Source organism: Balaenoptera physalus (assembly GCF_965194825.1).
Source record: "Balaenoptera physalus genome assembly, chromosome: X".
In the NCBI taxonomy this organism is placed as follows: Eukaryota; Metazoa; Chordata; class Mammalia; order Artiodactyla; family Balaenopteridae; genus Balaenoptera; species Balaenoptera physalus.
In genome coordinates this window covers 108800300-108826614 of record NC_138903.1, presented here as the reverse complement: position 1 = coordinate 108826614, position 26315 = coordinate 108800300, and the positions used below count along the sequence as shown (strand labels likewise).

General features: G+C 39.0%; 1 protein-coding gene across 1 annotated transcript in view; it reads right to left on the bottom strand.

Annotated features, from left to right (window-relative positions):
• Positions 1-26315, bottom strand: part of SH2D1A (SH2 domain containing 1A) — a 174336-nt gene that overhangs the window by 76388 nt on the left and 71633 nt on the right. The window lies entirely within an intron of this gene.

The following is a 26315-nucleotide window of genomic DNA, read 5'->3' as shown; positions in this document are numbered from 1 at the left end:
TTTGGAAGCATAGGCTGCATTAAAGATAAGAAAATTCAACTTCTTCAGTGGCATGTGCTAAGTGAGGTCTGGACTCCCAGTTGATCAAGAATGTGAGTATATCTTTGTTTATAATGAACCTGGATCTATGGAAGGATCATCTGTCTAAAAAGCATGCTGCATAAGCTAGAAATGGTCAAGAACATACAACTTATGTGTGGCACCTCCATGGGTGGATTTTATTTATAATGTTTGATTTTTCACAAATGTTTACTATAACAGGACTTTTTATTACATGCAATTATCATAGCAAGTAATTCTCTTTATATCTAATTCTAAAGCACAAATATCCTTTATTAATATTCATTTTATTCCAGTGTTATTTGTAAATTACAAATTTATTTAGAAAATATAGAAAATTCATATATACATTATAAATCTGCAAATAAATTATTTATTAAATGTATATTTTATAACTCTACATTTATTCCTAATTTATTTTATAAATAAATTTGTAATTTTTTATAAATTTGATTTGTAATATTATAAACAGAATTTGTTTATAAAATATTAATTTTAGGGGCTTCCCTGGTGGCGCAGTGGTTGAGAATCCGCCTGCCAATGCAGGGGACACGGGTTCGAGCCCTGGTCTGGGAAGATCCCACATGCCACGGAGCAGCTAGGCCCGTGAGCCACAACTACTGAGCCTGCGCGTCTGGAGCCTGTGCTCCGCAACGAGAGAGGCCGCGATAGTGAGAGGCCCGCGCACCGCGATGAAGAGTGGTCCCCGCTTGCCGCAACTGGAGAAAGCCCTCGCACAGAAACGAAGACCCAACACAGCCAAAAATAAAAATATATATATATATTAAAAAAAATAAATTAATTAAAATAAGATTTAAAAAAATATTAATTTTAAGTATAAATATATTTTTAACAGATATCATATAGCTTATTTATAGAATTAATTTCTGAATATTATTTCTAAAATAAATTATTTTATAAATGGTTGATAAAAGAGGGAGAAAGGAGGCATTTTGAGGCATTTCTTTCTGGATTCCTGGTTTCCCATTTTGATCTCCAAAAATCAAAGGAAAGATTCAATCACTAAGGAAAGAATAGCTTCCTCATTGTGTATGCTTCAGTGGAGTGCATGCCTGATTAGTTCACAACTGTTTTAAAACCATAGGAACTAGATTCATTCTCGGCACTCACTAAATAGCAGGGGAATGGGGAACCAAGGCACTATTATTTATTACATTTAACTGCTCTGTTCCTTCCACACTAATAGTTGAGCCTCTTTCAGTTGCAGTAACAGAAAGAAGTAACAGCATATATACAGTAGGATAATATATCATCACTTCTCTAAGATTTTGAAGCTCATTTAAAAATATATTGTCCAAATAATCTAGCAATTGTTTTTATGGTGCATCCATGGAATGAGACATATTCTGACAGCACATCAACAAAGTGTCAGGCCCTGTGAGAGATACTGGGGAATTATTCACACCATTCTGTTCAGTTTGCTGGGGTTTTTTCTTACAAGTTTTTTTTTTTTAATTTGATTGTAAAAGTTTGCTGTTTCTGAAGGCTCCTTCTGGTTCATAAAACTATGTCACCAGCAGAGAAGAAGGTGCTTGACTTACTATGTGTTTATTCAGTATATTCAATTATCAAGTTATTTAAATGGAAGATATAGAGAAGGGCAGCTAAGACAAAGCCCTGCTTTATTCTACTTCCAATTACAATTTAAACTGTCAGGTGTTCCTACTCACTCTGATTCTTATAAGATTGTCTTTTTTTCTAAGAAATTTAAAATGTATATAAAACTTCAGAAGATAATATAAAAAATACATATATTTTCATTATAGAGAACTGAGGATTGTTAATATTGTCATCAATGCTTCAAGCTTGCGTGCGCGCACACACACACTGTTGCACTGCGGCCAGTTCATAACTTATTCTCAAGAGCTTTTTGTTAAGTTCTGGGGAATTTTGAGAGCTGATTGCTAAATCTTTGGTAGGTTGAAATTTTCCATGGTGGGAGTATTATACCACGGAAATCTACAAATGCTATAAATCAGGGTTTTTTAAATTCCTGGAGAACCAGTTGTTAAACATTTATCAGCACACTACTGCTTATATATAAAAGAAAGAAAGCCCTTACAGGTGAATTCAGCTTGTCTTGGACCCACACTCCCAATCCCATTATCCTTCCCCCTTCCTCAGAGGCAATTTCCATCATAAATTTGGTGTATGTTATTCCAGAACATCTTCTATACTTTAAATACATTTACATGCATCCATAAATAACAGAGTATACTTTTGGTATGTTTTAAAATGTACATATATGGCAACTTGCTTTTCTCATACAACATTTTGTTGCAAATGGATATAGATCATTCCTTTCATCTGCTCTTTAGAAGTCTACATATGAATATACAGGTTGTTTCCAATTTTTCACCATTAGAAACAATGCTAAAATGAATGGCTTTTGTCCATATGTACATGAGTTATCTAGGTATTTACCCAGAAGTATAATTGCTAGGCTATGTGCACAGTGTCAAGTTTACTACGTATTGCCAAATTCCTCTCTCAAGTGTGCAAAACCAATTTATGCTCCTACTCAACAGGAGTGAGTGAGAATTCTCTTTGCTTCACATTCCAGCCAATAATTGGTACTGTCAGACTTTCACTTTTTGTCATTCTGATGGGTACAAAATGACATCTCATTGTGTTTAATTTTCATTTCCTTGATCACCGGTGAGGTTGAGCATTTTTTCTCCTATTTATAGGCCATTCGTGTTTTCTACTCTATGAATTCCCTTTCATTTGCCCACTTTTCTATTGCGTTGCTTGCCTTTTTGGTCTTGATTTATAGTTCTCAATATACTCTGGATACTAATACTTGTCTTTTCACTTTGTTTATGGTAAGTCGTTTTGTTTTTGGTGTTTTGGATGGGGTGAGAGGCAGGTGCATTTCATCTCTGTGAGCTCTTTGAGGACGTGGTCTGTGGGCCTAGTGGTCAGAGGACTTGTCTCACTTGCCCAGAGTGATGACACACCCAAAAGACATAGTTTCCAAGGCCACAAGTTCTGGCTGGCGGCAGATCTAAAAACAATAGACTTACTGTCTGCTCTAACCAGTTTGTTTTCAATTGCTCCACATTGTCTTTCCTCTAGGCCTTTGCACATGCTGTTTCCTTCACCTGGAATGCTCTTCAGTCTCCTGTCTGTGCCCCAGAGCACCTTTTACATTCCCTCTCTTAGCACTCACCACACTGCACTGCAATAACCTGTTAGCTTGTCTGTCTCCTCCACTATCTGCCTTTGTAGCTCTAGCGCCTAGTAGAAGTCTTGATAGAGTCATTGCTTAAAAAAGAGAAAAAGGGTTGTTGAATGAATGAGTGATTGAGTGAGTGGGTATGGTAAGACATTGTGTGCCCCCGCCTCACACATATATACACACACTATAGGGGCAGCTATATTGAAGTTCAGAGAATGTTTCATTCATTCATCCAGCAACAAATCCCTAACACTTGCCAGGCACCTGCTAGTGATATGGACCCTTCCCTCACCAAGCCCACAGCCAGATGGGGAAGATAGACTTATACCTGCCAAGCACAGTACAGTGACATAAGTGTCTTGTTGGAGAGAAGCACAGAGTACCGTGAAGTATGCAGAGGAAGGACACTTATTCCAGCCATGAGTGGGAAGGAGTTTGGAAAAAGATCTCTCAAAGATGGAGATCAGCCAAGAAGAGATGATAATTCAATAATCAGCCTCTTAATTAAAAATGTAAATGAAATTCTCCCTAGCAATCCCAGGGGCTGCTATTTGGCTTTCTTAGATTATGTCAATAAGTGAGTCTGACCAGGTGTTTTACTCCTTGCTTCAGGTTATAGCAGCACCTATCAGTGAATTCCCAGTATTAGAACTCCACCTGCCTTGGATAACAGATTAAACCCAAGGATCACCCGCTGCCCCTCCCCTGCTCACTCTATTCTCCATTTGTTCCTTCTAGCTACAAATTGCCTCACAGCCCCATCTTTATCTTCATTCTCACCCGAAATCCTGGCCCCTCCACCAACTCTCTGCAGCCCCTTCCTATCACCAGGCCAAAAGAAACACAGTCACCCCACTACAGTCTGCTCCCAATCAGTGTTTCCTTGGTGCCAGGTATGTACTAAGCACTGGCTAGGCCCTGAAAACTGAAGAATGAGTAGGAGCCAGCCATCAAGGATCTTAGGGAAGAGCTTTCTAAGCGGAGAAAAGAGCTAGTGCCAAATCCTGGTAGTGAGATAAAGCCTGGAGTGTTCTAGAAACTGATAGAAAGCCAGGGAGACAAGAACATAATAAGTGGGGGGTAGAGTGGTATAAGATGAATCTATAGAGATGGGAAAAAGAAAGGAAATGGTAGGTTTTCTACTAGGTTTTTTTCTTTTTTTTCTTTCATGGCATCTGCCAGTTCTCGACATAAAGTTGGGGTAGAATAAAGTGTGTAGTCCAGCCCTTAGGGATAATCTGTGCCCTTAGGGAGGATCTGCGCCCTGTAGGGGATTTCTAGGAGAAATCCACAGATAAGAAAAGTTCTGGGTCTTATCAAAGGGGAACTTCAGTCCAAGGAAAGCAGGGTAAGAAAGCATAAGACTGGGAGAGCTAGAAACCTGTTGCTCAAGGTCTGTCACCAGCCCTCTCCAGCCCTGGTTCGTGGGCTCTTCCTGAATCACATTGCAAAGCTTTTTTCGTCTCTATCCCCAGAGTAATCAGCATCCAGGCGTTAAGACCCAGACTGGGCCAAAATGACATACACAGATTGGAGCACGCACAAGTTTATTTGTGACTTGCTGTCTGGGGCTTAGGAACGTGCACGTGCATGGGAACAGTCTTTACTCCCAGGACAAGGGACAGCTTGCACATCTCTAGTTAGGAGTCATTTCAATTGAGCATTACATCATTGACAAGGCATAACAGCCTCCTGGGTCCCTTTGCTGTTATTCAAATGCTATTATTCAAACATCTGTTTCCTCCCGCCTCCCCTTGCCTTCTTCTGGGGTCCTGGAGCCCTCTTTGGCACATGGCTCCCTTTCTGAAAAATCAATCATTCTTATTTATTTTCCTGGAACTGGAGAAGAGTTGAAAGGTCTGGCCCTCTCCCTTCCAGGCTCTGCCTCTCAACTGTTAAGGCCTCTACAAAGGTATTGGACACAGAGGGGGCTTGTCTTCTCTCAGGGACAAGAAACACGGTCAGAACTTTGCTTAGGCTTCTACTGTGCTCACAATGCCTGCTGTTTGCTTGAACACAAGGTTCCTTGTCCAGGGCCTAATTTCTTGATCTCTGGTCTGTTGAGAGACGCAAGAGCATGTGTCTCTGATGGCCATATTTTGTAAGTCTCTACTAGTCCAGGGCAGGCAGTCTGCAGCGAGGTGGAGTGCCCCAGATGACCAGCCCAAAGAACCAGCCTTCCTCTCAAAAGGAGCCAGTGCTTTGCTGTAGGAAATGTGCCAGAAACCTCTGAGACCTCCTTCTCAGAATTTAGAAAAGGCAAAACCAATCACTGGGTCTTTATTCCTAATAGACATCCATCACTAGAATAACAAAGCTCATACAATTTACCATTGAAATGGAATGTTTAAATCAAACAATAAAAGATGTTTATCTATATTCAATTTTGGATCTCCTTATATAGAAGGAATTATATTTTCATCAGGTGATTTTTTTCACGTCAGTGCACAGCTCCCTCCAACTTTTTCTAGATCTGATATGAAGCCAATACTTTTCAATACTACTGGGAAAAACAAAGAAAGAGGAAGCCTGAAAAGCAGCAGTGGATCAAATATGCATTTGTTTGTGATTCTATGTAGGTAAAATTCTACCTCACCTCTCCCTCTAATTCCTGAATCTGCTGGGAAGACAGATGGCATCAGAAGGAAAAAAATGTAATAGCATGCCCAAAGCATAAAACCCCCATTTGCCTTTCTTTTTCTTATTTATATAAAATAAGATGGTCTAATACTAATGAAAAGGATGTACTCCAAAGCCTTTTTTTCCCCATAAAGAGCTGAAAGAGCCACCTAAACTCCCAGTATGGAATTTGAGATCACTCAAAATACATTTCATTTCAAAGTCCCTTCAACCAATGTTTTTCTCTTCACAGGCACATTTCTTCATGTCCCTCTACACCCACACATTCTCATAGTTCCCTTTAAGAAATGTGTCATGAAAGAGAAAAGTTATCAAGATTGCATTTTATTTTTTCAGCTTTATTGAAGTATAATTGACAAATACAATTGTAAGATGTTTAAAGTGTATGTTGTGATGGTTTGATATACATGTACACTGTGAAAGGATTCCTCCCATCTAGTTAAACATCAATCACAATATATATGTGTGTGTGTGTGTGTGTGTGTATACATATATATATATAAAGTTCCACTCTCTTAGCAAATTTCAATTATACAATACAATGCTGTCAACTATAGTCACCATGTTTTACATTAGATCCTCAGACCTTATTCATCTTATGACTGACAGTTTGTACTCTTTTACCAATCTCTGCCTATTTCCCCACCTCCCAGCCCCTGGCAACCACTTTTTTCACTCTGTTTCTATGAAACACAGTTTTTAAACCTGGGCAATTCTACTTCCTCCAGTCTGCTCCCTTCTCCCTTGGTGGGGCCTCTGTTGGATCTGTCCGGCCTTTTTTTTTCCTTTTAACTTATTGATTGAAAGTCATATAATATAAAATTAGCCATTTCAAAGTAAACAATTCAGTGGCATTTAGTACATTCACGATGTTGTACAACTAACTTCTCTGTGTAGTTCTAAAACATTTCCATCACTCCAAAAGGAAACCCGGTACCCATTAAGCAGTTTTCCCCATCTCCCCTCCCCCAGCCTCTGGCAGCCACCAAGCTGCTTTCTGTCTCTGCGGATCTGTCTATTCTGGATGTTTCATATAAATGAAGTCATACAATATGTGACTTTGTGTCTGGCTTCTTTCGCTTAGCATAATGTTTTCAAGATTCATCCACAGTGTAGCAGGTATCAGTACTTCATTCTTTTTAAGGATAAATACTATTTCATCATATGGATGTATCACATTTTATTTATCCATTTATCCATTTAGTGGACTTTTGGGCTGACCTCTCATCTTGAACCTCCTCCTCTTGTAATCATGAAAGTCTTTGTATCCTGTCTGTCAAAGTAAGTGTGGCAGAACCTTGTGACCTGTACGGAACTATAGTCAACTTATGGAAACCTGAACCTTTACCATCTTCTAACCCAGTGGTTTTCAAGTGGGGGCAATTTCAACCCAACCCCTTGGCCCCCTGGGGACACTTGGCAGTATCTGGAGATATTTTTGGTTGTCACAGCTAGGGGTGTGCTAACTAGCATCTAGTGGGTAGTGGCCAGAAATGCTGTTAAACATTCTAGAATTCAAAGGACAGGACCCACAATAAAGAAATATCTGGCCCAAAATGTCAACAATGCCTAGGTTGAGAAACCATGTCAATTTAATCTAAGAGAGTAGCTGAGTTGCCAGAGGTTCCAGAGAGATTTGGTAGGATAGACAACTGCTCATAGATCTAATCACTTTGTCTTAAAACTGCAGTTATGTATAAGACATTCATGATCAACATACATGTACTGAGTACCTATATATGAGCCTGATTCTGGCCTGCCTCAAAGTATTCACAACCTAAGCTTCATATAACCATTCATTTATGTAATATATATTACACACAAGATGTTATAAAGCTAATAAATTTGCTTCCTAAGGGTGTGAGGTTTTTGATTCTAGCTTTTTAAATTGTGGAAACACTGGGAAACTAGTTACTACATCTACAATATATTGTATTAGTATCATTTCAACACAATAAACCAACTTATTTAATTTGGCATCCCTCAATTTACCCATTCCCACTCCTGTGGCTTAGTGCCCCAGGCCTCAGCTACTTGTGTAAGAGATTTCACAGTGGACTCTATAAACCTTAAATCCCATCTTTTTAGACTACTGAGTAATTCTTTCATTTCTTTTAAACAGAAAAGCCACGCTTTTTCTTGCCTTATTCTTTTTTTTTTTTTTTTTTAACTTTTTGGCTGCACCACACAGCATGTGGGATCTTAGGTCCCTGACCAGGGATTGAACTCACACCCCCTGCATTGGAAGCGCCTTATTCTTGTTGTGGTGGTTGTTTTGTGTGTTTTGAGGGTTTTGGTATTTGTTTATTTAATGGCAAGAGGGAAAAGTTTAGTGGCAAGGAAGAACAAGACATTATTTGAAAACCTAAACTGTTAACACAGGACATGTCAAAACTGTCTCTCCACTCTCCACCACTGTGAAAGACCATATATGGGCCCCAGGAAATGCAGAATGTTCACATCTATCACCCTCCCTTTTCCCAGCCCATGCCACATTGGTTTATGATTAAGAGGAAATCTTGACTGTCTAGGCCATACCCTAAGTGTTATTGCAAAGCAGGCAGTTGGTCCTGTTGAGATTTATATCATTTATTTTACTGCTGCCATGGGAGATTAAAAATTAAATCATAATTTAAAATATTTTCATAAAGGTTAGGTAGGCATGTTTGATTTCTTTATTGCTCTATTGAATGTCAGAGGCTAGAGCATTCACAGAGGACTGACAGTGAGGAATGATGGTATTTATAAACCAAATGTCATTAAGTTTACCTTTGAAGAAGATGCATTCTTGACTTTACCTAGAAAATTATGCACAAATTAATTCCTACGATAAACTAGTTTTTTCCACACTAAGATTGTTATACTCTACTTTAAAAACCATAACAACAAAATATGTCTAAAGCAATGAATGATTGCCATTACAGGGTTTCATCTAAGCTGGGCACATATGCAGTCAGGAGCACACAACCTCAGAAGGCTCCTGAACAGTCCTGGCTTGCTCACACAGCTGAGGATAGCAGCAAGACCCTAAGCCAGACTGTAAAATTTTTCTTCAGGGCCCAGATCTCAGGTTTCTGTGTTCTTTGTACCCATGAGGAAAGGTAAAGTCAGCCAGTACAAAACCTGGCCCAGTGACAGAGCCAAAACTTTCAGCAAAGCTGGTCACATGACATGAGGATGGGAATCTCAAGGACAGAGAATTCAACTAGAGAGCGTGGAGCCTTAAAATGGAAGCACATTTGCTGGATAGTGTGTGTGTGCATGTCTTTCCTGTAGTACTTCTCAGCACCTTTAATATCCTAATATGCACTGTTACTCTCTAAGAAAGGGGATGGTTTATTCTGCAAACATATTTGACCATTTATCAAGGTATATCCACATCTTGTGGGACCCTATGGTTTTGTGGAACATGTTTTGGGAAATGTTGCCACGGGAACATTATATCCAGAAGTCAGCAAGGCATCTGATAAAGTTCTTATAATATTCTTGTGAATACTATAGAGTAATGAGAGCTGGATGAAAACTGGATTGTAGGGTTGCCACATAGGACACAGGACACCAAATATTGCATGGCACATACTTATATTAAAAATGTATTCATTGTTCATCTGAAATTCAAAATTCAAATTTAATTAGGCATCCTGGGTTTCTTGTTTGTTTGATTTTGTTAAATCTGGCAACCCTACACTGAGGAGGTTCCTGAGTCTCCTAAACAAATATATTTTTTCTGTCTTTACAAGATACATTTCATCCTTAACCAGAAGCCTCATTGCTCTACTGTGAGGCACAGTCCAGAAAATTAGATCCTGCTCAACATCATGAATGTGGCCAACTGTTATTTTCTTGTATCTTCCATTCTCTGCCAAGGTCATCCCTTTCACCCTATGAAAGAAATAAAAATGCTACCTATAACTCCCAAGCCCTTCAAGTTTCACATCCAACTTCAGAATCACTAACAAACCAGTTCAATCTCTTGATTATTTCATTTGTTCCCACATGAATCAACAAATGTGGATAGAGGTCAGTGAGCTTGGCAAATCTTGGCAGAATCTCTGTTTTGTGGCTGTACACTCCGGGAAGAAGGAACACTGTGGCGATCCTGCATTGCCCTCTGTCCTCCTCATTCATTCATTGAACAAACAATAGCTCCTGGTCACCTAGAATGCACCAGGCACTGTGCTAAGCACTGGTTATATACAACAGCTAAACATGACAGACATGGTCCCTGCCTGCACAGAGGTTATAGTCTAGTGGGGAGGGAAGAGGGGAAAAATAAGTAATAAACTAGATTATTTCAGATAGTGATAAGTTGCTTTGAAAGACATTAGAGGAATATAATACAGAGAGTGAATAGGCTGGGGAGAGACCAGCTACATTAGAAGGGATGGTCAGGGTAGGCCTCTTTGAAGACATAACATACATATAACCTGAGGAATGAAGAACTAGGAGTTCAACATGCCAAGAGCCAAAGGAAGAGCAATCCAAGCAGAACACAGGCCACAATGCTTGTTCCCAGAGTTAGTAACAGGACCAATGCTGATATGGCCTGGTAAATGTATCCTGTAACCCCCAAGATACCAATCCTCACCCCATGCTTGCTTTCACACTCTTTCCACTAAAGGACAGCAACTTAAAAGGCTGAAGTGAAGGAAATAGCACCAAAAATAGGTCAAGAGAGAACAGAGAGGCAAATGGCATTTTGCCTCTGTTGCCATTTAATACAAGAGAGAAAACACAGAGGCAATGGCTGGAAAACAGTATTTTTATCACATGTAACCTTTATTTTCGAGGAAGTTCTGGAAGTTCTCACCTAAAACCTACTGTGATCTTTCAGATTCTCTCTCCCTGGCTTGTTCCTTGGGGAAACTATGCAGCAGTGTTTTTTTGAACTCAGCACACAAACCAGATGATTTGGCTCTGAGCAGTGGAATGAAAATGATTCCCAAATCATTTTGGGAACTTTCCCTCCCTAGATTGAGTAGCAAAAACAGCAATAGTAATTAGTCCTCAAGCCCATCTTGGGCTCGAGTTTTTTACATGTATTTTTAAATGACTCCCAAATTACCTGCCTTCTGAGGTGACAGGATGAGCAACTGTTTTCTCATATTTTGGTGTGGTTTACTATGAGGTTGCTAAAAGTGAAGAAGGCGGCTAACTGAAAATTTGAGTGTCAAATACCACAAGTAAGAGATACACACTGACTAAGGTAGGTTGTTTCAGAGTGGTACTTACAAAATGTAACACAGTGAATGTAGGCCAGATACGGAAAAGAAGATAAACTAAGATCTAGTGTTTTAATTATGTATGAAAAATATATCAAGTTACTTTAGTTCGCAGATGAGAGGAAAAGGTGTTATTATTGCCAAAAGGTGCTTTTAAGGAAGTTTCAAATAGAAAAGGACAGATTGGGGGCTCTTTAGCAACCCAGCTGGGTGTTTTCCAAGAACTCTTTTGGGGCAACGGCAACTTAGTGAATTTACCATTGTCTGACTTTCAGGCTTATGATCTCGGGAGCCTTATTTTGTCAGCATACCCAGAGTAAATTGAATCTCCCAGAAGTCTCACCTTTGAATGTTGTCTCATTCAACAGTGTTCCTTAAGAGCCTTCTGTGTGCCAGACTCTGTGTTCTAGGCAGTAAGATGTAATGGTGAGTAATACAGATATTAACAAATCCCTTCTGATGGGTGCATTCTTTTTTCAACTAGGTTAGTACATTTACAACCTAATTATCTCTTTTTTTTAATACATTTTATTTATTTATTTATTTATTTTTGGCTGTGTCGGGTCTTCGTTGCTGTGCACAGGCTTTCTCTAGTTGCAGAGAGCGGGGCCTACTCTTCGTCACAGTGTGCAGGCTTCTCATTGCGGTGGCTTCTCTCATTGAGGAGCACAGGCTCTAGGCGCGCGGGTTTCAGTAGTTGTGGCACGCGGGCTCAGTAGTTGTGTCTCACGAGCTCTAGAGAGCAGGCTCAGTAGTTGTGGCACACGGGCTTAGTTGCTTCACAGCATGTGGGATCTTCCTGGACCAGGGCTTGAACCCGTATCCTCTGCATTGGCAGGTGGATTCTTAACCACTGCGCCACCAGGGAAGCCCCCTAATTATCTCTGATTTCACTGATCTGTGAGGTCACACAACCTTTTAATGACCAAATCTGAGCATTATCCCACTTAACTACAGAAAATCTAATCTTTTACCAGATTTCCCTCCCCGGGAGTCTTTGAGAGTCCCTAAGGAATACTTACACATTCCTTAGATCTATCCTAGTTATCCAGCACAGCAAGTGTTCAGTAAACCATTATTATATGCGTGAATGAATTTTGATATATATTTAGGTTTACAAAGCACTTTTGTGGTTCTTTCATCTTAATCAATCACTTACTATGTGCTCTGCAGAATACATGGCACTGTGGGCGATAGATAACTCTCCCTGCCTTCAGGGGGGGTCAAATCTCATTTGTGGAAAACAAATATACAACATACAACACTTAGCTAAGAATCTGAGCAGTATAGCTAGTGAGCATTGTACAAGAACTCAGTGGGCATTCAGTAGCTAGGTAGAGTGTCACATTTGGAAATGGGAGACCCCTCCCTAGCAAAAGGAAAAGATAAGAATTTGGGTTGTGCATAGTGCTTAAGTGCTTAGAGCCCAATGGTAAGACCCATCTGGCTGGAGCAGGAGGCATGGTAGGAAACAGATTTGGATAGGTCAGATGGGGCCAGGTTAAATGTCAGGCCTTCAGTGCCAGATTCAGGACTTTGGGCTTCACTGGCAAACAGGGAAGAGCCATTTTTCAATGGTGTTTATGCAGAGAGAAGCATAATGATATTGCTAGCACTGGCCTGTTAGGGTTGAAGGAGAGGATAGAGCCAGGTATTTCAAACTTTACTAATAAAAAGTGATACAACTGATGGAAATGGGAAGCTTTTTGTTTTTCCCCTAAAGGGATGAAACTTGTATAAATCTATGAAAAGAGATGCTGCACTAAGATTTGTGGTTAGAAAAAATTCAGAATGCTGTCCCAGAAGAAGGTATTTTGGTGGGTTGAAGGAGGTAAATTGATTGAAAGTTTCTAATCTCAACTTGCACTAGATTCCTAAATCAACCTTGTCCTGATATGTCTTTCCCACTATTTCTATTCAGTTCAGCAAGTACTAACTGAGCGCCTAGTGTACTCTGATCTCTGTGTTAGGCAGTGTGGGGATAGGAAAGAAGCATAGAGCATCTAGCATGGTCCCAACCATCAGGAGGTAACAATCTGGGGGATAATGCTGTTCTTAAGTACCTGCTCTGTGCCAGATTCGTTACTAAATGCTTCCCATGAATTTACATGAATTTAATCCTCTCAACCACCGTGAAAGATAGGTTTAGTACAGTCGGCCTTCCATATCTGCAGTTTCAACCAACCATGGATCATAAATATTCAGGGAACAAAAATTCCAGAAAGTTCCAAAAAGCAAAACTTGAATTTTCTGTGCATCAGCAAATATTTACATAGCATTTACATTGTATTGGGTATTGGAAGTAATCTAGAGCTGATTTCAAGTATACGGGAGGATGTGCGTAGGTTATATGCAAATATTACGCCATTTTATATCGGGGACTTGAGCATCTGCAGATTTCGGTATCCACAGGGGTCCTGGAACCAACCCCCCATGGATACCAAGGGACAACTGTACCTTCATTTTGTGGATGAAGGAACTACGATTCAAAAAAAAAGATTAACCAAAAAATTGGTTAAATTACTTGCCCTAAGTCACAGTCAGCAAGCAACCCGTGGAATCAGGATTCAAATTAAGGTCTGTCTGATGTTCTTGCTTTTAACTATTACTCCATTATCCAGGGCTTACGTGCATAAAACAATTAAGGAACAATACCAGATAATACTGCTCAGCACTTCTCATTCCTCTTTATGGTCTTGTGTGCTTTGTGTGACTGGAGGCAGGTTCATAAGGAGAATGAGATGTGCTGTAGAATATTATCTTGGGATGACCTTTCTAAGGATTGAAGGTGGGTCAAACTGGAGATGGAGAGCGTCAAAAAATTTCAGTCTCACCATACGGCAGTACATTTCTCCCTCTCTGGTTACTGACCCATATTCATTCTCTAGTACCTTTCCAGCTTCTACTCTTTCACTTTAACCCATCTTTAGACCTCCTAGATATGTAGCCTTTCAGTGGTCTACCTTGAGCCAAGGATAGAACACATAATACCTATAGGAGGGGAGGGGGTGGGAGTGGGTAACATGTCCCTTACCTAATGTCAGTTATCTCAACCAGGCTCTTGATAAGAGCTAGGGCAGACAGTTCAAGGTTATGTTCCCTATCAAGTGTCTGGAGCAAGTAGGTAGTCTAGTTAGTCTAGTTCAGTGGCCTCTAAATTTTTAACAAAATTAAGTTAAAAAAAGGTGTATAGTCCAAAAAAAAGTAAATATAAATTTATTTACAAATTATATATACATACTACAACTATACTAATGGATTGCATATATCATGATATAAACATACACAAAATATGAATTTTAATAGGATGAGAAAAGATAAAATCAGTCGTATTTAAAATAAAACTTTAGGAGGGAGGGGCAAGATAGGGGTAGGATATTAAGAGGTACAAACTACTATGTATAAAGGAAATAAGCTACAAGGATATACTGTGCAGCATAGGGGATATAGCCAATATTTTGTAATAACCTTAAATAGAATATAATCTATAAAAATTTTGAATCACTATGTTGTACACCTAAAACTAATATAACATTGCAAATCAACTATACCTCCATAAAAATAAGTGAAATAAGACTATTTTTACTAATGGTACAAAAATAATTTCGTTCTCACTTAAAAGTATTATTCAGCTTAATTTATTAAATGAGAGCAATATGACAACACAGTTTCTTAATTTTTAAAATCTTATATCCATTTGAAGGACTGGTTCTAAATTTAGGTTATTTCAATACGAGGTTTTACTGGATATCTTGGTTGAAAAAGAAAGGACACAAAGATACATAGATCCAAACAGAAAAAGTACATCATTGTCTGTGCTTAATGTATCATCACAAAAGCAGTTTTAAAGATTTCATACTCCAATCATTCAAGGGTTTTTGTTGTAATTTGTCTAGCAAATTTCCATATTTCCTGATGTTATGCCTGCAAAATTCTTCATTTGGAAAAGTTTTAAAGAGGTTAGAAATATATTTTCAATTTTTAAAAATTATGCAGATACCAGAGATCTTTCTTAGGTGACAAAGCAACAAAACCACATAAAAGATAGAAACATTTTCCAGTATCCATTTTTAAAATACACTTTTTTTTAAAAGCAGTTACTTTTCACTCATTAAAAGTCACCTTGAAGGGATAGATTAAGTCTTTTTCTTTTTAAATAATATCTTCTGGATATCATATTATTGCCACCTACTTAGCAAGTAAACATCAGCAAATGTGGAATACTCGTTTTTGTTTAAAAGAAAAGAGTATAACATCTCTAAGTTCAACAACTTTTCAAATCTTTTCCTCAAGATAACTCGTGAACCCTCTGGGTGGTACAAAAGATTTCCAATGGTCATTCTCCCTACAAAGTATTCAGAAGACTCTATTGTTTAAGATTATATGAGCCATAACCTTCTCCCTGCACAGGTGGACCACAGCGTGTTGCAATATACTGAAAGCAAGAACAAGTGAGGCCACTGCTGAGAACCACTTTAAATTGTGAAGCACTCATTCTTCCTTCACGGTACTGATGGATGTATGTGACACATCTAACTCAGAGATGCAAGTGAGGGGAGCAGTGTCAATCCAAAGATTAAACTTTAGTAAGGCTTAATTTCTTTCTTTTTGAGATAAAAATTCAATATAAATTTTAATGTTTTCCCCATACTCAAATAGGTCATCTTGCACACCCCCTGGGGGTCCATACATCTTTCTTCCACTTTGGAGACCACTGGCCTAGGTTACTGATTAAGTGCAAGCCATACACTTTGAAGCCAAATGACTAAGTGGGTGGTAGGGAGAGTAATTAAGAGAGTTGAGAAGCTCACACAGTGTCCTTAACCAGGGGAAGGCCATCCTAGGTCTGCTCAGAAGTGGGCTGAAGGAGTAGCTAAGACAAAATAGGATCAGTGGCTAAACTGAATACTATCAGGTGCTAAAACAACATTTTCAATTCCATACTGTGAGACACTCTTATGAAAGTAATAGACGTTTCTGAGAAAGAAAAGCTAATAAAGAAATTTCATATAGAATACAACATATCTAAAATATAATTGTTAGTAATTACTAACATTTCTAATGCTCCCTATAGACTCAAAGCAGTCTCCCATTTATTAACTTGTTTAATCATCACAGCAAGCCTATGAGATCTACGTAGTCTCATGCCCACTTTATAAGTGAGGAAACTGAGGCCCAGAGGGAAGACTTTACTTGCTCAAGGTTGCACACCTACAAAATGGCAAAGCCAAGCTTAGGATTCAAGTGTCGCTGCTCTTCCTTCTGCCCCTAGCCTAACATGGCACACAGCAGCACCAATCTGGGACCAGCAGCTCAATTCCAATACAAAACTAATGAATTCCACTTCAGGAACTCCTCTAATCCTCCTTGGGTCCTTGCCTTCAAATCCTAAACAGAATGGCTTATCCTGGACCCCTGACTTCCCAGACACTATTAAACCCCTGAAAATGTCCACTGTGCTATCTGTATTCCTCAGTCTTCCAAGGACCAGGAGCAACTCTGGAAATATACTTAGTGTACAAAAGCCACATGCAGCGTGGGATGTTTTCACCTACAATGTACGCTTAAGTTTATTCTTCCTACAAGACTATAAAGGGTTGCAAAGTGGCCTGTGGTCCATTCACTGGGGATATGCATTGGTTCCTCTTAGTTACCACATGACATTTCCTAGGACTGGGAGGCAATGCACAGAGTAGGAGCTACTGCAAAATTTTATCAACTATGACATATGTGGATAGAATAAAGGTGAAAATATTAAAATTCCTTTGGATTTAGCACTTTGAAACTTAATGTAGCATCCTTCATAGAACTAATTTGTTCTTCAAGGCAGCTTATTAATGGAAAAAAGAAATGGAATATTCCTGAGGGAATAATTTCAGTACAGATGAAGGTCAGCTAGTCTTTCCTTTAAAAAGTGTTAATACCTCAGCATGGCACAAAGTAGCATGGCACTCATTTAGAAAATTTACATACATATTTACATATACACATATATGTATGTGTTATGCATATATACACAAATATATATATATATTTGAAAAATTAACATACAAGAAAACGAGAGTACTCTTAATAATTAGAGAAGCTATAGAGCATCACAGAAAGATATGGGTTAAACTGAGTATGTGAACCTGGGCAAATTAACTCTCAGTCTCAGTTTCCTAATCTTTAAAATGGCAAAATAATAATATCTACCCCCATTGGATTATCGGGAGGATAAAATGAACTAATACATGTAAAATCCTTAGCACACTACCTGGCAATTTGCCCTCAATAAATGTTAGCTTTTTTTAAAATGATGATTATTAGCTATTGTTATTATTATTGTAAAAGCAAGAAACCTAAAGATTCATTTCTTCTAGAGTGAATTGAGAAAAGCCTATGTTGTCACTACAGAAGGTTATTTAGCCTAGAGTAGGCTTGAGGAGTATGGTCCAATGGTCCATGAAGGGGTTGGATGAGGACAGCACTGAGAAGCTGTTCTCATTGTAAATGAAACACTGATCAAGGAGAAATGAGCAAAATTCAAGTAAGAGGGACATGGTTGGAAATAAAGTTTCCTGACTTCCCTGGAAATGGAGCAGGCTGCTGAGAAAGCCAGCGGGGCCCCAACCCTAGATACCGCCCAAAAGTTACAAACACCCATTCATCTGGCAGAAAGTAGGTTTCAGGTCCCAAGAATTGTATTTATGAATCTCTTATACATCACATGCCCACCAGCTGTAATGGGAAATTTCCATTATCAATCTACTGGGAAACCATACCGGAACCCTGGCTTCTGCCTTTGACAAAGCCCATTCACATGACCGCAACAGTAGTTCTCTGCCCCGGCACCATAAAGATCATGATCGCCAGGCACCTTCCCAGCACCATTATCACTTTCACCTTTAAATGTCATCATCTGAAGAAATTAATGGGCACATTAAATTTTCCACCTGCAAATGAGCAAATCCAATTTTTTCAGATGACTCATGGAGAAGTAATCTGAATTTTCCATCCAACATTAAACTCAGAAAAGCCAACACCACACCCACATGGGGTTTTGTTGATTTTCTGTACCCCAAACCAATCTGAAAAGTACATTTCTTTCTGAAAACAAAAGGCTCAGTTGTAGAATTAACAAAGTGAGATGGGATTGTGAGATGATAAATTAACTATTTTAGGACAAAGAGGTGTCGATGAACATGGCATTCCTTTTTTTTTTTTTCCCCATGGCATTCCTTTTGGCCTTAGATTTTAAGTTCCATAAAGCTCCTTCTTTGTAGGTCCAATGCTCCTTCTATATTCTGAGGGTTAGACAAGACTCTGGACTGATTTTACTTGTACATTTCAAGTGGTCAAGTCCAGCATTTATTGAGATCCTGCCCATCTTCATAGCTTCTTAGAGTACATTTTCCTTCACTTTCAAACTGGGAGCTTTATGTTTTCCCAGCTTAGTGAGGTTGGACGGATTGCTAAAAATAGCTTGGAAAGAAGACCCAAGAGGCAATTTTGTTTTAAGAAGTAAGGTCAGTTTTCAGGATGCAAGGCTGGACCATACCTAGAGTACAGAGTATAGAGGACACAATCAGAAAGCTTTGCTTTCCACATCACTTCATTTGCTTAGAAAGGGTGGGGCTTCTGGCACGCATCACACACACCAGACAGTCCTGCTTCTAACCTAAAGTATCTAGGTTATTTGTAGAGAAGTGACAACTTCTGTAATGGCTAATCTCTCCATTCATGTCATGGGCTTCACACTCCTAACTTTGCCCCCACTTTCTGGAAATCATTGAGATAGGAAAGAAAGCACTCATGCTATAGCCACATGGAGAGCGTGAGTTACATATATAAATTGTGGAATCTCTTACCAGGTATATTAGTTTGCTAGGACTTCCATAATATATCACCATGGGCTGGGTGGCTTAAAGAACAAAAATTCATTTTCTCACAGTGCTGGAGGCTAGAAGTCTGAGATCAAGATGTTGGCAGTGTTGTTTCTTCTAGGACTTCACTCTTTAGATTGTAGATAGCTGTCTTTCCCTGTGTCTTTACAAGGTTTTTTTCTGTATACATGCGTGTCTCTGTGCTAATTTCCTCTTCTTATGAAGACCCCGTCATACTGGATTCAGCCCCACCGTAATAACCTCGTTACAGTTTAATTACCTCTCTAAAGACTCTGTCTCCAGATATAGTCACATTCTTTGGTATTAGGGGTTAGGACTTGAACATATGAATTCTGGGGAGACAATTCAGCCCATGACCAGGCTTTTAAAAAATGTGTGTTTTATATGTGTGGGTTTAATAGCTTTACTGAGGTATAATTGACATACAATGACTGAAAGTAAGTAATATGTATAATGTTATAAGATTTGACATATGTATATAGTCATGAAACTTTTGCCACAGTAATCAAGATAATAAACTTCTTCCTCATCCTCAAAAAAAGAAAAAAAAGAAAGCCCTTTGAGATGTTCAGGACAGCGACGCTTCAGTGGTCCATCTTCTTGATCAATTCTTAACAAATGTCTGCGATCAACCTGATATCTCAGAGAGTAAACCATTGCAGACACCAAACATATGGTCAATGAGCTGAGATATATACATGTGCACTAAATACTATCATTATAATCTGTATGGGGTCAGCTTTTGCGAACGCACTGACTCTTAGCATGCACACACATGCACACAGATACAGACACACACACACACACACACACCCCTACCCTATCCCATAGGTCCTATTCTTCCCTCTAGTTCTGCTAGACTAATTAGATAAACCCCTCCCCAGCAAGTCTCTGATAACTGTTTCCACCTTAATGTATTGGTGTCCCTCCCCATCCAGCTCCCTATATTTTTGAGAGGTGCTCCAGAACAAACAATATTTTGTTTCTTTCTCTAATGGGAAGTTCAGGCCTTGGGGCTTGCCTGTAGGGGAAGAATTTGGCAAAGGAAGATCCTTTCCCCACACCCTACAAATCACGAGGCTTAGGTGACTGCCTATGCCCTCGACATAAAGCTGGCTCCAAGTCCAAACACACACATATGGTGTCCAGCTGCCTCTCACTTCAGAGTCAGAGACTTGGCCTTCCTCTTGTCTTCCCCAACCTACATTCCATCACCTCCTCATAGATCACTGATGGGAGACATATGTTCAGAATTTACATGTACTGTATTCATAATGGAAAATTCTAGTTAGACTTCTGCAATAGATATCTGGATGTCAGCTTTGTTAAATTTCTCTGGACACAGAGCAAAGCCATTTGGCAGTCATATGTCTCTCTACGTCTTATAAAAGTAAAATAATAATTTTTTGTACTTAGGTAGACTTCCTTGACTGTAGAGTCTGAAGACTTTTGTAAATATTCTCACAAGCATGTGATTCCCTTTCATCTGTTTAGACTATTATATCATTTTCAGAGGCAAAACTTAACTCTTTACATTTCTAAATACATTCCAACCTGTCCTCACACAGAAAGATATATACACATACAAGTTGTGTGTCATCAATTGCAGAAGCCTTTAGTCCAGCCTAGACAGATGTTTCCCCATCTCCTGATCTGTGCCAGATTTGCACTTGCTTATACAGTGTCTTATATGGTCCTCTAATTGCTTCCAATGTGTTAAGCTGATCTTGCCAACCATACTGTAACATCCTTGAAGCCCTGGTCTGCATATGGTACTTCTTACATAGCCTGCAGAACTTACCATGGAGGTGAGCATCCGGTAGGAACTCTAGAGTAAATGAATGGTTGAATCAAATTCATCTTCTTAATGTATTCTCTTAAAATATTGGGTAGAACATTTTAAAATAAAATTAAGGCATATGAGTGGGAGGAGAGTGTGAGTATAAAATGATAGCACAAGGAGGGTTTCTGGGGAGATGGTTTACATAAATCTATACATGTGCTAAAACTCATGTAACTGTGTACTTCCCCAAAAGTCAATTTTACTGTATGATAGTTTGAAAAACTAAAATAATTTTAAATCAAATCAAATAAGTGAATATATTTTACTTTAAGTACTGTTCTCTAACTAATCTTAAAACTTACTCTAATCCTTGTTTCCTATCCAGAATTGAGTAAAATGTTTCTTTCAAATCACACACACCTTTTGTAAATCAGGTAATAGATTTCAGATACCTCTCCTCTTTAATAATCATCTGAATGATGCCAGAGGTTACACTATCCAAACTGATCAAAGGAAACTGAAGTTCTAAGAAGTCTATTAAAATGATAGTGCTTAGACTAGAAGTTATTTTAAATCCAGTGCTTTTTCACTATACCACAGAGGTAAAATAATATAGGATTCGTCTGTTTATATGTTAATGTCCTTCCTCATACCACCGAGGATTTGAGGCAACTTATACATACTTATGTATACAAACTTATACATACAACACATTACATGTAAAAATTATATTAACTAAAACTCAAAATTGGGAGGAAAAAAAAAGCAACAAAGCCAGAGGGCAGAATAGGACATAGATATTCAAGCCATAAAGTCCTACATGGTTAATAAAGTTGGAGCTTCAAGTTTGGCTCTGAACATCCTGGCAGCCAAAGCAATATGATCATGCATGATTATTTACCAGATTTGTATTGTCCATGAGGAATAAAAGCATACCAGTTCCTCAGGATAAAAAAAGTTTTTCCTGGCACTTAGTTCTAAAATTTCTCATGTGGGGATGTCATATGGAGGACGCTGAATAATAGAGTGAATGGAGTCTTCAACAACATCCTTAATGTATTTAACTGTTTCTGCAGGATTCTAAAAAAAAATCCTGTAAAAAATGTTCCTGGGTCAAACAAGTTATGCCTTTAGCAAATTAAGTGCCCCCCTCTGAGCCTCGGTTTCCCCATCATTCCCTACCAGCTCTGACATTCCTAGACTGTGACTTAATTAAATATTGGCCTTCCACCAACTTATGTGATCTTTTCCAATCCATCTTCATTGCATATGTGTATGTTTGTATGCTGTATATATCTTCAATGGTCTAGGTCATTCAGTTTCTCTTTCATTTCACATCCTCAAACAGGGCCAACCTCAAATGTAGACATAACAGACAGCTTGCAATCTGATATAATTGTTTAGTGATTAAAAAGTCCTCCTCACAGTCTCCCCCAGTATTACTCCCCCAAAAACCCCAAAACAATAAAACCTTCTCCACAGGCCCTGATGCCTGAAATTGTGCTATCCCTTGGCCAAAGAGTAGGAGAAAGGAAGAAAATTGACAACCCACTATGTGCTAGATACTTTTACACAAATTTTATCTCATTAGTTTTTTACAACAATCCTATGAGTTAGGTATTATTATCGCTATTAAGAAATAGGCTTGTGGTGGATTCGTATTCTGTCAACCTAGCTAAGCTGGAACTAGGGTCTCTAGAATTTCCTTCCTTATTCCAAATAATTTTATCAGGGCCATGAGAGAGATTTTGCATGAAATTTGAAAGATGGAAGTGAAGTGGCAGCCATCATTTTCTTATGCCCAGATGGTAGGGGCAGGGCGGCAGGTGCTATTCCAGCCTAGGCATGCTGTCTCTTCTCTCCTGGCTCTTGCTTTTGGAGTGGGGCAGTGTCTGAGCCCCCAGCAACTGCTAAGCCTCCTCCTTCAGCCCCTCTGACTCAGGGGCCAGGTGTGAGTTTAGTTCCATAATGAAGCACACCACCTTCTCCTGCAGGACACCCCCATCTTTGAATTTGGAGACAAAAGACTATGAGAGATTGATGTGGATTCCAGTTTGTTTCATGGGTTCCAGCTGGTCCTCATAAGTTCTAGTTTGACCTTGCTCTCCTCTACTTCACATTCATCTTTCCTGACTATCTGTCCTGCTGACTTCAGGCCCAACACCAAATGCAGAAGCAACAGCCTGATGTGAACTGTTTAATCCGCTCCCACAATTGTCTAAGGTCAAATCCCCATGATAAATCCTTTGTTTTATATCACTCCTAATGGTTCTGCTTCTCTAATTCAACACTGAGTGATACAAGGCTCAATGAAGTAAAATTATTCGCCCAAGGTCATAAAGCTGGGAGCAGAGTTGTAAATTCAAATAGGTTTATCTGACTCCAAAGTCCACGCTTAATTGCCTAGGAATTAAGAATTTCCTGTTACCTAACAGAATTTCCTGTTACCTAAGCCCTGATGAGAACCAGCACTGATTTTTCCAGGGAGATAGTAAGCAACTGTACTCAGAACTCCAAACCCCCATCATGCTTTATTTTCTGCCATAGAACTTATTTAACATACTGTACAATGAACTACTATATTTTGTTTATTGTTTGCCCAGTCCACTAAAATATAAGCTCCATGAGGGCAGAAATGTGGGGTTTTTTTGTTGTTCATTGATATATCTCCAGTACCTAGAAAAATATTTTGCACATAGCAGATGCTTAATTAATTTGTGTGGCTGAATGACTGAATCTATATCATACCAGTCAACAGGGACAGCACTTTGGGGTAATAAAAGCACTAAAGGAATCCAAATTTAGTCAAGAAAAAAGTTATTATAAATGTTGTAAGTGTCAATCTCTCTTAAAACAAAAGCTAATGGTGATAACAAAACATTTTAATAGTGTCGAGAACTCATATCAACATAATGAAAAACCACCACTAATAACAACACAAAAACCTAAACAAATATATTGTCCATGGTAACCTGCTGTCTCTGACACTAGCTCAGTTGTACAGTAAAGCTACATTTTGAAATATTCCTACTTGCAAGTCGGTCATTGTTGACTTCTGGCCTTTGTCTCTTTAGGAAACAATAGCCAGAAAACAGTAGAAAGAAGAGCAGGTGCAGAATCATAGGCTGTCACAGCTAAACGTGCTTAAAAGATAATCTTTCATTTTACAGGTGAGGAAACTGAAGCCCTGAGAGAAGTGATTTGTCTAAGGTCACACAGCTGGATCTGGGTCTGGGTCTCCTGAGACCTAGAATCAAATCTCTACTGTACTGTGACCTCTCTAAGCAGCAAAAGGAGACTAATAGTATCTACCTTAGAGTTGACATCAGAATTAAATGAAATAATACATGAAAAACACTTAGCACGGTGCCTCACAGAGAGTAAACATGTTAGTTACCTCTCCCTGCCAGACAGACACACAGACACACACACCCCGTAGCCCATCAGTATAAATCTTTCCTCTTCTCTCCTTCTGGGTCCCCTACAACTCACACCATCTAAATAAGCTTTTCTACTTATTTTAACTCTCTTTTGTGATGACAGTTCTGAAACCACTTTAAGAATCTAAAGAACCCAAATAAAAATGCAAATTTCAGAAACAGGGACACTTATTTGCTGAATAAACAGATTCATAGCTGGGTTTCTTTAGCTAGCATATTCCACTGGCATATTTAAAATTGGAATTGTTCACCAAAAGTGCATTTACTGACTACCACTTCAAGATGAAGAGCAATGGCAGAGTTCCAGGCACACCTGCATTCATTTCAAGCCATCTGGAAAATTCCTGACATCCTCATTTCCCTCAGTGTAAGTTTGACAATCCCTGTGCTGTTGTCCGCCCTCCAAAAGTTGATGAAAAGGAAAGGAAGTCACTTTTCAGGGGGGGTCTATTCTGAAAAGGCTTTAGTAGAATCTACCAAATTTGGCATTTTGCTAGGTGCAAATCGAGAAATGGTGGGATGACTGGCAGCAGAACTGGGGGAGTAATGCACTGCCAGCTGTTTCCTCAAATCTCATTCTGTAGATGACCACGTCTTCTGCCACTTCTTAAAGTTAACTCTGTTGGGGTTAACTTGAAGATGTTACTAGAAAGCTGAATATGCTCTCCACAGTCAGTGGAAAGTCCATCCAGAAAACCATAATGAGAACACATATCTGTCTGATACTTCAAGAGCAAAACTGAATTCATGTTCCTAACTATTTCCAGTCAACAATCACTAGTAGTCTGTCCTAAAAGACTGTCCTTCTCCATGTCTATCAAACATAAGCGCATCTCATCTTGTGTACACTCCTAGGGCCCTGTGACAGGCCAGAGGAACTAAAATTCTCAGCAAGCACTGCAGTACTCTAGTGGCAGGGCAGAGGGGAAAAAGAAAGTTAGGCTCCAGTCCAATTCCTCGTCCACTGCAGGACGACACAAGCACTAAAGCCATAACTAGATCCTCCCAGACACCCCCCAATAGAGGCCACTGCTCCCATTTTCCATAATCTTTCTTTGGACCTGAGACTTGCTATGTGGCAAGCATCTAAGAGGACCAAAGGCAGGTAATGAAGCCAGGCAACCACATTCTACCTATGGGCTAGCCTCCAACCATTAAAAACATTTGGTGTTCAGAAGTTTTTAAAAGCATTCTTCACATGACCAAAAAAATACCATAAAATAGATGCTTTTGGTCATAAAGTAATACTTAAGATATGTAGAGTCTCAAGGAGCTGGGTTAAAATCCAACTTCTAGCACTACTAGCTGGGCATTCCTAAACAAGTAACTTTATCTCCCTAAATTTCAGTTTCCTACTCTATAACATAGAGATGATAATTATACTACTACTTCATGGGATTGTTGTGAGTATTAAACATAATATATGTGGTACGATATCTGCCATCAACTTTATAACACTTCTGCATACACAGTGTGATATTACGTATGGGACAGTAGGTTTTGGCTTTACTTCTAGGGTCAGTCATTTGCCCTCATCAGGATATAGACTGGGGAAGGGAGCCAGAGTTATAGCAGAAAGGGCCACAATACAGAGCTGATGACCACAAGTGTTTCTGTTACCTCTATCTCAGGCACGGAACCTATACTTTGGTAATTAGCATAACAAATGTCAAAAATTTGTTTCATTGATGCCTGCTAACTTGAATGATAAATATAAAAATTGGCTCTAACTGGTTAAAAAACATATCTTAGAGACAATCCCACCCTTGCATGAACAGGGTATAAGAATCTAGCAAATCTTGTAACCTCTCTGTACCATTAATGAAAGACTTGAAAGTATCTAAAGAGCCTTATTCCAGCCATTGATTTAAAATTTTTTTCTTGGTTGTCTAATGTTTACTATAAGGCACAAAAATCCTGCTTCTGGGAGGAATATCACTGAATATAGAAGAATAGAGGACTACAAGAATCCTCCCTAAAAGCAACTAATGACCCAGCAAAAACTGCCAAAATCAACTTTTGAAGAACTCTTGAATACAAAATCGAAAACTGACAATAACCAGGGAGAGATTTGAAGAAAGA